The following is a 13,216-nucleotide window of genomic DNA, read 5'->3' as shown; positions in this document are numbered from 1 at the left end:
AAGATGCGCAGATTTCCTTTGTAGCCGCCCCCCTGAACCAAGGTGAACGATGATGAGCGATTACGCTCATGATTGAAATCTTCTATGCCTTGAAATATTTCCCGAAAATAAATTGGTCGAACATGTGGTGGTACTGTTGTTTACTTATCCCGAAAATGACCTTACTCCATGTCTATGTTTTCCTATGGTATGATGCTGCTCAGAAGATGTTCTTGCAAGCCACGGCATCCAGTATAGTTTCCTCCCGCTGTCGCTTTTCACGCCGTAGTAAAGATTTGTATTTCATAACAAGGAATGCGCCTATCGTATATTTTATATGCTGTATAGTGCGCATTGCTTTTATTCGCTTGAATTCTTCTTTTCCAATTGTGCCGCAGCACTTTAGTGTCCTTTTTATTATTAAAAAAAAGACTAGTCACCTTTAGATAGAAATGTTTTTTTTTTTTGCAGCACCTCCTTAGTTGGCTAAAGTTGATAACGATATTGTGAGTGGAGGCGGTGGAGCAGAAAGTGAGGGAAAAGAAGAAACAAAGGCCTTCTGTCTCATTTCCAGCGCCATGGCGACATTTGAAGTGTACCAGCTGTAAGCCTGAATTATCGAAATGACTCCATTGGCTGCCTGTGCCTCACCAATCCAGCGACGAATTATTTTAGAATATGAGTTTCCTATTCTGAAAGCACCAATGTCAAATAAACGGTTAAAGGGGGAGGAGTGGTTGCTTCAAGGTGAAAAAATTTGACCGGCGATTCGGTTTGAATTAAATTACCGAGGATTCAAGAATGTACGGTATTTTCACGCTGTTTTTAAAGCAGCCTATCAATAACTTTTGAACATCGTTAATGAACTTGTCCAGGCGTTAGATCATGCTGTCATGAACAGCTCTGCTAAATATTGCTCCTCCACAGGCTACAGTGAACGCGGAATCGTGTTGGAAAGTTGCCTAAGTTGCCTTTCTCTTTATTTTGAGTTTCTAATACAAGCGTCCTCTTCGTATAACGCTTCAACATGCACAGGTTTCTAAACAACTTTTCGTCATGTACTTCACGCGTCACATCAACGTGGCACAGGAACTTCAGTTCATTTAATTTGTCACCTAAATGCCCGGAGGCACTGCATAAAGGGGATGGGAGGTGCATATAGGTTTTTGGACAGTGACAGAACGAAAGGAAAAGACACATGAAAAAAAGGCACACAATAATTTACACCCCCCGTCCAAAGTATACAGCCCAAGGGGTTTGCTTCTAAGCTGTTTAGCGCGGATATAGCCTATATATCAGTCCAAAGCTTGGGAGGGTTGAGGACGCGAAGCGATTCTCCTTTCGAGAGATTAGGGTCACTGATGATGCATAATGAGGCGCGCTGCTGACCTCGCAAGCAAACCCCTAGGGCTGTATACTTTGACGGGGGCTGTACATCCAAACTGCAAAAATACAGAACAATGCAAAAGCAGCCTTTATAAAATTCAGAACAGCTAGGGTACTGTTGACTCTTCAACGTCGCAGTATGGTTTTAACAAGTCTGAATTATACACCAATGCACGGTGACGAAGAATAGACCGCTGACGTTGCGAAAAGTTGCTACAGACACAACTTAAAGATATAACAGTTGCTAACACAGCTCACGGTCCGCAGCATCCTGTGCTACTCCGCTGACCTATTACCACACGAAAAGAAATCAACTTCTTTAACGTTTGACTGTATCAAACAAGCTAGAGGCATCAAAATTATGACCTTATAATTTCGCCTCGTGAGTAGCTTCTTGCTCGGGTAAAGAAAAAAACTTTAAAAACGGTCTTTTTGTCGAGGAGGAATTCTGTTCGGCGGTCCTGAATATGGGCAGAGCTTCACTGCAGACTTTAGTTGTATTCGAGGATAGCTTGTTTATCGCGGAATGGTGGCGGTCAGAACACGGGATTATTGCAGTCAGAGGGTAAATTTTCAGAGTATCGAGTACCTTTCCCTCGCGTCGCCGGGCTTTGAAGAAATACGGCTGCCGCGGCGCAGTGCTGCCGGAACAGCAAGCACCGTGTTCCCTGCGAAGGAACATTTCGCAGTCGCCTACCTCTTCGTTTAGCGACTGTCTGTTTGTACCAAATACAGCATTTTTGGAGCCCAATTTTATTTGTTAGGCAGCAGTGAGATACTGTGAGATAGTATTACGGAAATATTGATGGTGATGGCCCAATCTGTGGAAGTGAAAAAAAAAAATTCTTTTAAAGTTTGTCCTTCGCTCGCTTCGAGTAGTTAAGGGTGCAAAAGAAAAGCAATGCGGAATGTTTTCGAGTACAGCAAAATCTCTGGCAGCAAAAAACTACAAGCCTGCCGAGGAGAGATCTGCGGATATATTGAATGTTGTAGTGGAATTTTACGATACAAGAAAAAATTTCGTTCATAAACAATTTCCCGTTGAAAATACGCTTGTCCAGAATTTGTGGGTATGAACTGTATCTGCATCTATGACTTCAATAAAACTGCACCTGATGGCGTTCAGGCAGAACACTACGTGTATTCGTGAAAGGTTGTTTATTAGTGATGATGAAAGGCGGCAGCGCGGCGGAATCGGCTCAAACCGTTCCGCATCGTGTGATTTAGCTTCATATGTTGTACTGTGGAAAAAAAGGAGCTTCAAATTACCAGCATACCAAGCAGCACGCGAAGCCAGGAGTAGGGAACTTCCTATAACGGGTGTTTCATTGATGTTGTGCAATTATCTAGGCTCTCTCCTATCTCTTATACAGTCTACACCTTTCACTCTGAGCCGGGGCACTCTGCAAGAAGTTGTCCTCTCTTCGACCTTATTCAATCGAGGCGTGTGCAGCCTAGCACAGCAACTCGCGAGTGTACTCAACGTGCACCATACATTCTATGCGGACAACATCCCTCTCTGGTGTACCTCAGGCTGGCCGGGAGAAATCGAGACCACTCTTTAGCAGGGCATCGACATTGTTTCCACCTTTCTTTCCAAGGCCGACGTGAGTCCCGCACCAAAGAAATCTGAACTCCTCCTTCTCGGCCACTCTAAATACCATGGCACGCACAATAGCTTTATCTCTCTTACTTTCAATTCACATCCTGTCCCCGCTGTCTCATGTTGTCGTGTTTTATGCACGGCAATCCCTTTACACAAAAGCCTACTGGCTCTCAACCAAACTTTTTCTACCTGCCACATGGTCACCAACCTTGTCCGTCGTGTAGTCAAACGACACTGCGGCCTCCATGAGGCTCAGACCTGTCGTCTTATCCAAGCCCTCGAACTCAACAAATCCTTTTACTACGTTCCTTATTTCCGTCTTACACAAACCCAACTAAAAAAATGAGATCTGCAGTGCACACTCTATAAAACGGCCCTCCCACGCTCAGTAAAAACTTCTACTCATCGTCTTTACGATACCGGCTTATTTCTACCTATACGTTCCCTCCCTAATCTTTACTGCGATAGTCAACTTGCTCGCGTATCCTCCACACAGCAAGGCAGACGGATCCTTTCCCAGGCTCTCATCGATGCCATGCTCATTGCCCTTCAGGTCCTTGGCCTCCCACATGTTTCCAACCTCCGTATCGCACCCATATCTACCGCAATATGCTCTCGATCCTCCTTTCGGGACGCAGGCAGGCCCAAGCTGCCGTCACACCCCGCCTCTACACAGTCGCACTGTTGCATACACCGACGTCTCTACACGTGGATGTCTCGGTGCTGCAGCCCAGCTCATAGACCCCTTTTAAGGCGGAAGCCTTTAATGCCTCATCGTTGTAAGCAGGAGCTGTCGACAGAAAATGTCACGCTTTTCAATTGGTCGAGACGGTCGTGACGTCACAGTGCGAGAATTTCAAACGGAGCCAATTGTACTTTGGCTACTAACCACGCAACCAATTCAAGGGATCGTATAGTGATGCTCCAAGTAAGTTTCACGGAGTTTAGTTAATTGCTTACTTAACCAATTAGTCTAATCAACCTTTCTAGTCAGACCAGATAAATAAATAAAACCGAGTAAGAAATTGGCCGAGCTTGGGAATCGAACCCCGGTCTCCGGAGTGCGAGTCGAGCACGCTTCCACTCCGCCATGCCAGTTCGATGGTTTGGAATGAACAAAGGTGCGTCTAGTGAATACGATGTCTTCGTCCACTCCCATCTTCCTCCCTTCCCGTTACAGCGAGGTTCAGGTGTCCACCGAGATGTGAGAGACATACATTTCCTTTCCTCAAAAACCAATTTACCGACGAGCAAGGCGTATTTGTCCGTGTTTCAGATTGGTCCAAATTGTCGTGACGTCACCGCGCGCGAATTTTGACGGGTGTCCACCGAAATATGTGAGACAGTTACTGCGCAACATCCTTTCCTCAAATACAATTTTCGACTAGTGTCTCCTGAGATATGTGAGACAGTTAATGCGTAACTTCCTTTCCTCAAATACAATTTTCATTTTCTTCATTACATCCCCTCTTTCTTCTTTAACTCACACTTCCTCCCTTCCTGTACGGTGTGGCTCAGGAGTCCACCGAGATGACAGAGAATTACAGCCCCATTTCCTTTCCTCTAAAAGCGTTGCGTTCAAAGGGCTACGCATCGCGCCGAACGGGTGGTGGCGTTCCTTGGAGTCCCTGGCAGCGCTGCAACACGCTGCCGCGTTCCACTCCTAAAGGCGAAGCTCAGGCGTCATTAATTGGCAGTTAATTAATACACCAACAAAATGTGCAGTGAACAATCGCGCAGCAGAATGCAGCTCTCAGGCTTTCGCCTTTCACAACTTTAGCCGCTAAAGTTCCTCGTAATTTTTTCTTCCCTCGACCCTCTCCCTTCTACCAGCGGTCCCTACCAGACCCACTAGACAGTGCTACCTCTCGATTTTATATGTTTTCTAGGAATTCGCTCTTCCCTCCTAGCCAACAGTGCGTCGTGTACACTGACTCCCAAGCCACCCTCCTTAAAGGGAAGCTGAAGAGTTTTTCGAATTCATTGAAATGCTCACGTGTGAATGTGGGAACTTTATAAATCATGCGGGTGAAATTTTTTTACAGATTCATAACTTAAGAGCGACGTAATCGCCGTTTAAAATTACGCGGTAGCTCCGCCCCCCGCGGTCCGCCGAGCGCTGCTGATGACCCTGACGATGCGAGCCAAAACCGGAAACCGCGGAGTGGTGACGTAAACACCGGTGATCCGTCGCTTCACAGCCTCCGCGGCCGTGCTTGTTTCTGCGTGCGTGCCACCATAAGCTGCTTCGAGCTGCTGTGTGTTTATTTATTTGTGCGTTTTTATGTTTGTGGTGAGGTAAAAAAAGGTGTGCAGCATCGAATGAAGCGGTGGACCGATCATGCCGGCGTTCTGCGCAGCCCTCGGCTGCACGAACATCCGCGGCCGCGACGATGTGATCTTTCATTATTACCCTCAAAAAAAAGAAGCTCTCCACGAAGCGAATCGCTGCTGTGAAGCGAAGTGATTTCAAGCCGTCAAAGGCAACAGTGCTATGCTCTGGCCACTTTCGTGATTAGAACTATCACCAGAGCCTGTCGACAATGCATTCACTGCGCCTGTCAACAGTTAGCTCGACTGAAACCCGGTGAAATACCGTCTGTTTTCTGATAATTTTATTAATTTCTTGGCAGCATCAGCAGTCTTCTTCATTCCCCTCAGGAATGCAGCGGACGGAGGAACACCTGTTCTGGAAGAAGAATGTTTACAATGACATCACTCAACTGCCAGGAATACATTTCTAATAACGCATGTAGTCGTAAAGAATTGCCGACGGCCGCATGGCTTCATACATTAATAATAATATTATATAATTGTGCGCCAAGTGTGCTACAGCCAGCCTTGCGATTCGTCCTGCTCGGTTGCAGCACGAGTCCATTTAGTTAGTGAAAAAATTTCTGGCCGCTAGATCTGAGAACAAGCACGATAAAGGCGGCGCAAACGGATGAAAGTACTCTTACAAGGACTTGTAACATGAACCAACTCGCCTAAACAAGGATTTTAATTTACTGCTAGCTCCCATCTTGGCACGCAAAACGGAAGGCGCGCGTTTGTCACCTAGACGAGTTTTGTCGCAAAGCGCTGCGAACTTGTATGTTATGAATCGAGCCGGCATGCAGCTACTATGAAGTGGTGCAAGCATATAATTTGCGTGCAAAAAGAGCCGGATAACTTCTTGCGCATGCCAATGATCTTTGTGGATTACAAGCAGATTTGCGGCAGCACTAACAAGCGGCAAGACAAAAATACCGACGATCGCATCCCGCTTACATTGTATTAGGAAAATTACGTCGGGCAGTGCTATACTGCATTTGCTCGCCTCAAAATTCATCCATTGTATCTCTGAATGTAGTTTGGTAAGAAACGTATACTTACCAAAGTAATTTCCAACACGTGGAGATGCTGACACTTCGCTTTCGTTCGAGTCAGAATCACATCTTGCGCCACCATCGTTTCTTCCTTGGAGAGGTTTGCTCTTTGCAATCGGTTCTAACATGTAGGGGATGACGCCACGATACTCCGGGTAATCTTCGATGTGTTCCATCGTCGTATAAACAAAATAACAACCTCTTACCCCTGAGCGCCGCGGTTCATGTGCAGCGGCGGCGGCCGAGCCGACCGAGCCAGCACCATTGTTGACGTCACGAGGCGCCCAACCAATCACAGGTGGCAACGAGGCGCGCGAGCTCGCCCGAGGCTGCCGCTGCACTTCTCGCCAAAATAAAGTAGGTTTGCGCTTTCCTTTGCCTAATTTCGACGAGAAATTCGAATTCCGAGGGTGGAAAACTGTAAAGTGCATCTCTCCACTCAATTTTTCTGGGAAACCTTTCAGCATCCCTTTAAATACGGATATGATTCACTCACTACAGACATGTCTTCATGCTGTTCTAATCGATAGCTACTGACTAAAGTGAAACATCCTCTATTCTCTGCAGCAGCCGTCATGTCCATCAGACAGTGCGAAAAATCATGCTTGCAATGACGGTAAACACTCCCCGATCATTTTCTTCTTAACCTCCGCAGTTGCCCAGAAGGGAATAAAGTCCAAAAATCTTCCTGGTTAGGTTCACTGGTAGGGCGAGTGGCCCGGACAGGCGCTGGTTTCGTGCTCAAGCTTCGGACTAGGAAGAATTCTTTCACCAGCTGCGAGAGTTCTGAGGCCACCGCGTAGCTTTTCTTTGTAGCCGTATGGCTGCTCACTGCTGCGGTGCGGCGTCAGGCGGTTGCGGGGAGGCGTGACGCGTCGAAGCGTGTTGTCAGGCTGATGATTGTCGGTGCGTCGTAGAAGCGGTCGGTCATGTCTGTGCAGCCATGGAGGATCTTGGACGTGTCGCCGGTGAGCAACCTTCCCCCAAATGGTTGCCGCTTCTAGTTTTCCCGAAGGGGACTAGGAGACCTTCCGCGCAAAATGTCTGCGGAAGAATGTCGCGGAGACGAGAAACGACGTGGGGACGACGACCGTTCATAGTAGTGAGGTGCTTCGGGTGCCTCGGCCAGGTAATTGCTTATTATTTCATGCGTATTGCTGCGTATTCTTTCATGAAGCTATTGACCACGGTGTGATCGGGGCGCATCGGCAATGTATCCCTGCAGTTCCATACGTCGGTAACGACAGTTGCGGTAGACATGACCGGGCCCGCCGCAGTGATAGCACAGAGGGCGATGACCGGCAGTACGCCAGCCGTCGCTCTTCCGAGGGGACGCCTGAGAAGGTGAGGAAGGAGTGGTTGGCAGCGAATGTAGACAGGTGTATCTGGGCGACTTGGAGGCGGTGGTGGACGGCGAACGGCTGCGGCGTATGCAATCATCTGGGGTGTTGTGTTCGGTTGAAGAGGGCCTGGAGGCGTGAGAGCGTGTTCGACCTCTTCACGAATAATGTCCGAAATTGAAGAACCCTGCGGCGACTGCGGTGCGGGAAAGGGCTTTTGAAGCTCTTCGCGTACGACGGTCGGGATGGTCTCCCGAAGTATGTCGTGGCTTGACGCATCGATACCGCTGGTAGCCATCAGTGACGGCGAACGCTCGTACTGTCTGGACCGCATGTCGAGCATCTTCTCCATCGTAGTGGCTTCGGAAACAAATTCGGCGACTGTTCTGGGCGGGCTTCGAACTAACCCAGCGAAGATCTGCTCCTTGATGCCCCTCATAAGATAACGCAGCTTCTTCTCTTCGGACTTGTTCGGATCAGCCTGGTGGAAGAGCTTCTCCATGTCCTCGGAGTAAACGAGGACAGTCTCGATTGGTAATCGGACGCGCGCCTGGAGGAGCAGTTCGGAACTTTCTTTCGGGAGGACGGTAGTAAAAGCTTGCAAAAACTGAGTCTTGAAAGAACCCCACGTTGTTAGTGTGGCCTCTCGGTTGTCAAACCAAGTACGAGCTGCACCCTCCAGCGAAAAAAAACACGTGCTGCAGCTACGAATCGTCAGCCCACCTGTTGTATTGGGCTACGCGCTCGAACTTCTCGAGCCAGTCCTCCTGGTCCTCGCCTGGAGAACACTGAAATGTCGACGGCTCGCGAGGCTGCTGCAGCACGACGGACGGCGAAGGGATGGCTTCCGGCTTGGTGATGGGAGTTTGCGTGGACACTGATGGTCGCGCTGAATGGGAGGTCAGTGTCCTCACGGTCGGACGACATTCCAGAGGCCCGAACTCTGGTTGCAGTCCTTGCAGCAGCTGGCTACCTTGGTGGGTAGGCGTAACTTCGACTTTAAAGGATTGAGGCGGGCTGGAGTCCCGGCTTCTTGGAGGGGTCCTGGGCATGGGTTGCACCACCCAGCACCTCCACCAAGATGTCACGCGTGAATGAGGGAGATCACAGATCACAAGAAACAGCGGCGGGCTACGACGAACGTCTTGACTACAGCTCCAGATTGCTGTCGCTTTCACTTCCTCTTCTTTGAGGCGGCGCCTGCTTCACGTCAGCGCCAGGCGAACATGCGGAATGCAATGTGTCCCTAATGTTATGTGACGGCAAGCCCGATGAAGACAGGAGTACATGACTGATGACGATGGAATGATTTTTAATGGCGGTCGGCCTAGCGCGAGCGCTCCGTGCCGCGCCACTACCCACTTTGCTGTCTTCTAGTCCGTTACACTACCCGGGGCTGCCGAGCGATCGTCCCGATCTTGAAGAACAGTGACGATGAAACGAAAGACGCGACGATGGCCGTGACAGGAGGGATGAACAAAGAAAAGTAGAAGATGTAGAGATTGCCGTCAAGATGAAGGAGATGAGCAGATGATCAGATGAGTGCTGGTCCACAAAGCTCCCGGCACATGGGTCACCCTGAGCCGACGGCCGAGGTCCGTGGGCGCACCAAACGGCATGGGCAGGGGGCGGTGTGCTCACGGGTCTCGGATCGGTCGGGTCGCTTAGGGGCTGGTCTATAGGATCGTCATGTCTTGTGGTCGGGGCAGGGGAGAAAGGCGAGGTCGGTTCTGGTCAGGCGGGCTGGGACACAGCAGGGTGGCGCGGACCAGGAACACAAGGCCGACGACCACGGCAGACGAAGCTCCAGGACCAGCATGGCGGTGATCACGCCGCACCTCACACCAAATGTTACATGACGGCAAGCCCGATGAAGACAGGAGTACATAACCGATGGCGATGGAATGATTTTTAATGGCGGAGGGACTAGCGCGAGCGCTACGCGCCGCGCCATTTTCCACTTTGTCGTCTGCTAGTATATATGAGAAGCCAACAGCCACAGAAACCAAGGGACAAAGGGGATTTTAATTTATTTATTTAGTTGTGTTGATCAATTTAGAATATTACTGAATATGTTATCGCTTAAAGCTAATTGATTCGAAAAGCAGAAGAAACAAAAAATTGCTGAGGCTCAGCTTGGCTAAGCCTGGGGAATGCGAAGCATATTAGTGGCTAGGCTTGGTAATACATGGCTTTCCTTGGTTGAATACTTGGTCATTTTAATACAACCACTAGAAGCCTTCGTCGTGGGGGAAGACAACGGCATGGCTACAGCGGAACGCCGACTAACCCCGAGACGCGCGTTGGGTGAGCGGCTGGATTGCCACGGAAGCCGCGTCTGCCTGCCCGGTGGAGCGAGCGTTTCACCCACACCGAGTGTGAACGCGCGTTCGAAATGCGCGGGAATGCGCGGGTGTGACGGCTAGGGGTCCCACGGCGACGGCGCGAGGTGGAGGCCGGCTCTCTCATCCGATGTCACGTGGTGTGACGTCACGGTGTCACGTGGCGTGACGGCTAGGGGTCCCACGGCGACGGCGCGAGGTGGACGCCGGCTCTCTCATCCGATGTCACGTGGTGTGACGTCACGGTGTCACGTGGGGGTCCCACGGCGACGGCGTGAGTGGTAGCTCTAGCAATATGCTTCGCGTAAAAACAACCACATGCCGCCCGTGGGGACCGAACCCACGACCTCCGAATTACGCGTCCGGTGCTCTACCAACTGAGCTACGGCGGCGGCTGTGAACTCTTCTGCTTTCGGGGGTATTTATGTTTACAAGTGACCTAACCTTGAGAGTGTTAATCAACGCCACCTACGTTCATAAGCGGCGGACGTAGTACGTCCTGAGTTACTGCTGGTGTGACGTGGAACGTCATCGAACGACGAGGGTAGAAGCTGTGTGAGAACCCTCTTATGCTTCCTATGGCGTCAAGGCTGCCAAATCCGAGGCCCTCGCTAAGCAATTAAGCAAACAAGGGAAGGGGAATGAGGGGCTCGTTGAAGTATGAGAGAAGCCAACAGCCACAGAAACCAAGGGACACGGGGAATTTTAATTAATTTATTTTGTGGTGTTGATCAATTTAGAATATTACTGAATATGTTATCGCTGAAAGCTAATTGATTAGAAAAGCAGAAGAAAAAGGTCGTGGGTTCGGCTATATATATAGGTCGCGAGAGCATGAAGTGCTTGACTGCTTACAACGCTGTACGAGTACATATAGCGAAGTATGCGCTTCGTTAAAAGACACATATTTATTCGACTCGACGTTTCGATCGGAGGACCGATCTTTTTCATATATATACATATATATATATATATATATATATATATATATATATATATATATATATATATATATATTCTAAAAACTGACATGGCTATTGAAAATGACAGGCCACAAATCTCTAATTAAAACTAGGCGCCTAACTATAATAGATAAAAAGTTAATCATTAAAATTAGTTAACCATCTTACTACTTAGAAGGATTTGCCTGTTTTCTGATGTCCGCCAACACAGGTAATTCTGTGCAGAAAAAGCCACATTTTTACTTCAACAAACCTATTTTTGAGAATTACCTAGCCTTCCCTGAAACACCTGGTGCAAAATTATATACATGTATCACTCTGATCACTCTGACGAAGGCCAGACCCTGGTCGAAACGTTAGAAGACAGTTGTTTTTCCACCGTGCGGAAAATCAATTATATCAGGTGTTTCAGGGAAGGTGATCAGTAATTTTTAAAAATAGGATTTTTGAGGGAAAGGGAAGCTATTGCGGCATAGTAATTGTGGCATCATAATTCGCTGATGACATTGCCTTGCTAAGCCACTCAGGACATGAACTGCAAAGCATGATCAATGAGACAGGCAGAGCAGAACTGTGGGGCTAAAAATTAACATGCAGAAAAGTAATGTAATGTTCAACAGCCTAACAAGGGAACAGCAGTTCGCAATTGGTAGGGAGGTGCTAGAAGTAGTAAGAGAATATGTCTACTTAGGGCGGGTAGTAACCGCTGATCCGGATCATGAGAGAGAAATAACTGGAAGAATAAGAATGGGGTGGAGCGCATATGGCAGGTTCTCTCAGATCATGAATGGCAGTTTGCCAATATCCCTCAAGAGAAAAGTCTACAACAGCTGTATCTTACCGGTACTCACCTATGGGGCAGAAACGTGGAGGCTAACAAAGAGCGTTCAGCTTAACTTAAGGACAACGCAGGGAGCTATAGAAAGAAAAATGATAGATGTGACGTTAAGACATCGGAAGCGGGCGGAGTGGGTGAGGGAACAAACGAGGGTTAGTGACATCCAAGTTGTAATCTGCAACAGATACCAGCGCACCGACTCACCCACGCAGATGCTGACCGAGATTGGGCTTCATACACTAACCAGCCGTGCGCTGCTACAACGTCTGAAATTTTTGTACCTTATCTTGCATAACATGATTAGAGTAAATCCTGATACCTACATTTCTTTCAATACTTGCAGAGAAACCCGTCATAAGCATCAATTCACACTCCAAGAATATTTTTGTGCCAATAATACCTTCAGTTTTTCGTTTTTCCCGCGAGCTGTGCGTGAGTGGAATTCTTTAGATCAGAGTGTGGTCTCGCAGTCTTCAATTGACAAATTTGTTGAACTTGCTAGCATTTCTGTACTGTCAACAACGCGGATGTGATGTCATCACTTATGTGTCTTCGTTTTGCTTTTTATGTATAAATGTAAATCTGTGATAACGTCAGTGCATGAATGACGGTATCCTAAGTGTTTTCTTTTATGTGCTTGCCTCTTTTTTGTTGCAGTGTCTTCGCATACTCTTGTGAACAAACGTGTGTATGGTTCTATGAGCAAATGTATACGGGCACTTAATCCACTCCTGTAAAAATCCCTAAAAGGATTGACAGTATCTCCAAATAAATAAAAAAAAGAGGAAGAAATGGGCATGGGCAAGGCATGTAATGCGAAGGCAATGTAACCGCTGGTCCTTAAAGGGGCCCAGAAACACAATCTCAGTTAACTGTTTTGCCTGTTGATTGCATACAGTGAGTTATAATGGTGCTATTAGCGTCGGTAATACCGCGTATATTCCGTTTTTTAATATTTTAATATCCTCCCAAAAACAACTTCATGGCTCTGATGGTGTCGCCACACAGTGGCGGGTTTTTAGCAGCGGATATGACATCACCTGGCGCGAGCTTGATCGGACAAACAGTAAATATACTGCAAATTGTGTGAATACATAGAGACACATTTTGTCACCTGTCTGCGTTTTATATTAGACCAACAAAAACAACTTGTTTGTCTTAGATAAGAGCCCTGCAAAGCAAGTAAAATAAAAATACACCACCAGGGGCGCTCTGGCATGGAAACGACGCTGCCAGTCTCAGCAAGAACGAGTTACAGAGAGCAGGCAACCATGGGGTACAAACTTCCGCGACGTGCTCTGGCTGGGTGTTTTGATTGGTTGCTCCAGGTGCCGTCATTGGGAGAGCGAAATAGGAGTGGGAAGCCCCGCCAAAATTGAGTTGAGGGCAGCGTTT

The 13,216-nt window shown here is 48.1% G+C and overlaps 1 protein-coding gene and 1 non-coding gene across 2 annotated transcripts in view; both read right to left on the bottom strand.

Moving 5' to 3' along the window:
- Positions 1-13,216, bottom strand: part of LOC149356280 (lysyl oxidase homolog 2-like) — a 51,537-nt gene that overhangs the window by 32,864 nt on the left and 5,457 nt on the right. The gene's annotated exons all lie outside the window — the stretch shown is intronic.
- On the bottom strand, positions 10,341-10,413 carry TRNAT-CGU (transfer RNA threonine (anticodon CGU)). The gene has a single exon. It is a non-coding gene; the product is annotated as a tRNA-Thr (tRNA).

This window comes from Amblyomma mixtum, chromosome 3 (genome assembly GCF_055824585.1).
Source record: "Amblyomma mixtum isolate Tamu chromosome 3, ASM5582458v1, whole genome shotgun sequence".
Classification (NCBI taxonomy): domain Eukaryota; kingdom Metazoa; phylum Arthropoda; class Arachnida; order Ixodida; family Ixodidae; genus Amblyomma; species Amblyomma mixtum.
Note: the sequence above shows the minus strand (reverse complement) of the source record. Positions and strands in the feature narration are given on the sequence as shown.